Raw genomic sequence first — 4,654 nt, forward strand, 5'->3', positions numbered from 1 at the left:
GTTCCACGCAGTCTTCCACCCCCAGTCTGCTAGACTTGTTGAGCGACACAATGCCACACTAAAGCTTAAGCTGGCCAAGATAGTGGCTACCACGGGTCTGAAATGGCCAGACGCCCTCCCACTGGCATTGCTATCGATGCGTTCCACCCCCACCAAACATCACTTGACACCTTATGAGGTTGTTTTCGGTCGACCCATGAGTGTCTGGTCTGCACCGAAACCAACTTCCATTCATGACGTCCCGGACGTCCTAATGTCTGATTATCTGTATAAATTGACTGAAACTCTGTCTGTCATTCATCAGCAGGTGCAGCAGGCCATCCCCGATGCTTCCAGGGGTCCGGGCCACGACATCCAACCGGGGGACTACGTTTTAGTCCGGAATTTTCAACGAGCGAAGAGTTTGGAACCCCGGTGGACGGGCCCCTGGCAAGTACTGATCACCACCCGGACAGCTCTTCGAGTGGAGGGGAAACGGCACTGGCTGCACGCGCACCACTGCAAGAAGGTCTCCTCGACCCTGGCCACAACAGAAAGCATCGACAACCAGGAAGAGCTCCTGAACAAGGATCGACCATCTCTAAACTGCTATCCCGATACCGAGGCTCTTGAACTTGCAAAATTCTCTGATCCCACTGTGCCATCCAGAGAAGGGTATTTCCTGCGTCGAAAGGAGGGAGCTTCGGCTAAGTAGACCACGGACTAAGTTAAAATCTCAGAACGGTGACCTAAACACCACCAAGGGTTACCCGGAGAGAAGCTAAATGAAGTCTGTGGTTCTGCCCACTACCGAGCACCTTGAAGGTGATGGAAGCGCCAGATAAGAAGATGATGGAAGCGCCAAATAAGAAGATGATGGAAGCAACTGGAAATACCCACTACAGAAACCCAAAGACTGACAATATGCACAAATCAAAGACAATCGCATTCTTCATTGTCTTCCTCTTTTGCCTCCTCCTCATGACTTCCTTTTGGATCCTGGAGGAAAGCACACCTGCTCATCAGATATTGCTAACCACTGCCCAGCCTACTACCATGAAGGAACATTATCTGATCTAGCTCTCTCCTCAACTCAGAGAAAGGCGAAAGGAGTTCTGGAACAACTCCTTTGTACAGCTACTGCACCAGCACAATCTCGCCACCAATGCCACCAACTGCTGGATCTGTGGGTTGCTACCCCACGCCACTGGACATTCGATACCTTTTATCCCTTCGCCCTTTTCAATTCACGGCTCCTGCCTTGCTTGGCTGATTCTCCTGCAGGAGAGCTATAAGGACAATGCCACCTCCAGCAAAACCATGACACATTTCTTCCATGAGGTCTGGCGAAACAAAACAAAGACACACTTCTGCCCGCAGACCTCCAACGATTCTATCCACATGGACATCCCTGCTAAAGAACGAATTGAAATGCAGGTGTTCAACAACCCAACCAGACCCACCTTCTCCTACCTACGGAAACGAACGGCTGCCACTCTGACTGTGGCTCTATCTGTCATCAACGTCACAGGCCACATGTGCATAGAAGGGCTTGGGACACAGCTGGTAGGCCACAGTGCTTGCCGTTTCACCAGAACTTTGGACTCTACCGACCCACCTTCCTTTGTATCCTCTCCAAACATGTACTTTGTTTGCGGCACAAAAGCTTACACCTGGCTCCCCAAAGGCTGGGGGGGCACTTGTTTCATCTCCTTCGTCCTTCCTCCAACCTATGTGGCCCCAGCAAATCACCATAGACAAAAGCGAGCCAAAGACATTGAACAAGCCGACTCAACAGGAGCACAGTTCCTCGATGCTATGAAGGGACTTGTTCCACTCTGGGGTCCGATGGCAAACAGCCGTGCAATCCGACATCTGACTCAGGCAGTCGAGACAACAATGAACATCACAGCTGGTATCCTTGCTAACAACACCGCCGAGCTTCAAGCGGTCCGCCTGGTGGCTCTCCAGAACCGCCTTGTTCTAGATGTGGTTCTTGCGGACCGTGGTGGAGCATGCCGCATTATTGGGTCCAGCTGCTGTACATATATACCGGACAACTCACCTTCAGTGTACAAGGGCATCGAACATCTCCACAGACTCTCCTCAGAAGTCCACCAGGAGCAGGAAGAAGGGTCGCTTGGTGGATGGTTCTGGAGTACTGTCACGAACTGGGGCTGGAGACTGTTTTCTATTATCCTGATTCCGGTAGTTGTGATATGTGGACTATGCTTGGGAATTCAATGCCTGCCGCCTCTATGTTCATTATGTATGAGTTGTATTTGCCCTAAGACTGTGGACCTTAGAAATGAACGCATGGGAGCATTATCTGATGCCGAGGTTAGGAATTTGATGAGGATCGACATAGAGTAGACAAGCTGGCTAGATATGTTGAAAAGGGAGGACTGTTAAAAGTTAGGCTGCAACGTCAACATTATCGGCGCCATCTTGCCCCCTTTTCGAGCCCATTCGTGCGCGTAAGCGGCAACCATTTTGAGTACCATGGCCTCTGTGCCCATCACAAATAGCCAGCGCGTCTCTCTCTCTCTCTCTCCTGACCTCGCAAGCATCCCCCACACGCTGACAGCCCCCGCTCTCACATGCCTTGGGTCATAAACCCCTCTTCAGCGCAGCACTGCCTCGGAACCCCATCCTGTTCCCAGTGCGACACCTCCCTTCGTTCCTTTCATGATCCCGGGTCCTTTGATAAAACCCCCTTTCCTCTGTGCCCGTTTGTCTTACTCGTTCCCAGGCCGCCACCTGGCCCTGCGGATGCTGTTTATTGCCCCCCCTGTACAGTAGGAAGCATCCCCCATCAAAGGATCCTTGAGTTGATCAAAGCCCCCACCCTATGAGACCAGATCAATCCCATACATTCCGTGAATCAGTGGAATGTCCAGCTGCGCGATAATCATCACCTGTTGTGACCGGGGTGGGGACTTCAACTGTAAATGTGTGTGGGAACGGGCCTGAAGCGGGATTCCGAGGATGTCTTTCCGTACATCAAAGTGTTGACAGAGATGTGTTTCATGCAATAAAACAATAAACTTGTGTATAAGAGGCCAGGCCACAGAGATGCGGTTAGAGCACCTCGAAAAGATACCCTGTTGTCTGATTTGATGTGTTCTGCTCCGTCGGAATAAACTTCTGTTTCCTGCCTTCCAGTCTCCAGCGCCTGCCTCTTTGTTTTGGTAATTTGAGTGGGTATAGAGGCGGTTAACGCCGGGCAACTCTGAAAAAGGTCATCGGCCCGTACCTTTTTTCCACACGGCCACCAAAAGTTCAATCTAATAAGCCGCTTCATAGCAGAAATTCCCGGATGGGTCTTGTGTGCTAACTTGAGTATCAGGTCCTGAACTCCAACAGGTGGGACACACTTGTTACCTTTAAAAACTAAGTTCCCTTCACAAAACAACTCATCAGCAACATTAAAAAAAGGCACAATATCCTCTCTGACATTGGCTTTGTTGGGCCAACCTTCCAACAAATATTTCCTTAAAGTATTCAGCCTATCATCCTTCTCCTGACACTTGAGCCAAAATTGTTCAGTAATATCTTGATACTGAGTACCAACAAAATCCTGCAATCCAGAAACAAAATCAACATCCTTACACCCAGAGATACCATCAACTACACTAAGACATGGAAGGCGTGATAGACAATCAGCTGTGACATTTTTCTTTCCTGGTATATATTCTACTGTGAAACTATATTCCTGTAGCCTTGATGTTAACCGTGCAATTCTCGCTGTCGAGTTCCATCCTCCTCCCACTGATAGAATATGAACAAGGGGCTTGTGATCAGTTCTTAATACGAACTTGCTTCCCCAAATGTAGATCCTATAGTGTTCAATTGCCCACACACATGACAGTAGCTCTCGCTCGATAACTGCATACCTGCGTTCTGTTTCACTCAAGGTCCTAGATGAGAAAGCAACATTCCACTCTGACACACCATCTGTCTGAGACAACACACACCCCAAACCATACAAACTCGCATCCGTAGTGATAATACACTCTTTGCCCATCCTAAAAGGTCCTAAAGTTGGTGAATTTACAATATCTTTTTTAATCTCAGTAAAAGCCTTTTCTTGCTCTGTGGTCCAAACAAATTCATTCTTCTTCCGCAAACGCTTCCTTAACAGCTCCATTTTAGTGGCAAAGTTAGCAACAAATTTGCTGTAGTACTCGCACATTTCCGAAAAGGACAAAAGCTGTTCCTTATTATTAGGAGCCGGGGCATTGAGAATTGCCTCAACATTAGATTTCTTTGGAATCAAACCTTCCCCTGAAAGGGTATGCCCCAAATACTCTACTGACTTCTTGAACAGATTGCATTTATGTGCTTTAAGGATAAGACCATGGCTTTGCAATCTGGAACATACCTCATCAAGATGTACAGAATGTTCAACAACATTTTTAGAAAAAATCAGAATGTCATCTTGAAAACACTTAACGAAAGAATCAAGATCCCTGAATATCTGAAACATTACGCGCTGGAATACAGAAGCAGCTGAAGCCAATCCAAATGGCATTCTCCTGTATTGGAAGAGACCCATGGGAGTAATAAAGGCAGTGAATTTCTTAGATTCTTCCGTCAACTCTATTTGGGGGTACGCTGACCTAAGATCTAAAGTAGAAAAGATCTGCGCACCATCGAATAAAGAAGCAAGTTC

The 4,654-nt window shown here is 48.0% G+C and overlaps 1 pseudogene; it reads left to right on the top strand.

The window, feature by feature from the left end:
* Positions 1–807: 807 nt before the first annotated feature.
* LOC147729434 (endogenous retrovirus group PABLB member 1 Env polyprotein-like) lies at positions 808–2,352 on the top strand (annotated as a pseudogene).
* Positions 2,353–4,654: the final 2,302 nt, after the last annotated feature.

This window comes from Lissotriton vulgaris, chromosome 2_2, assembly GCF_964263255.1.
Source record: "Lissotriton vulgaris chromosome 2_2, aLisVul1.2, whole genome shotgun sequence".
NCBI lineage: Eukaryota > Metazoa > Chordata > Amphibia > Caudata > Salamandridae > Lissotriton > Lissotriton vulgaris.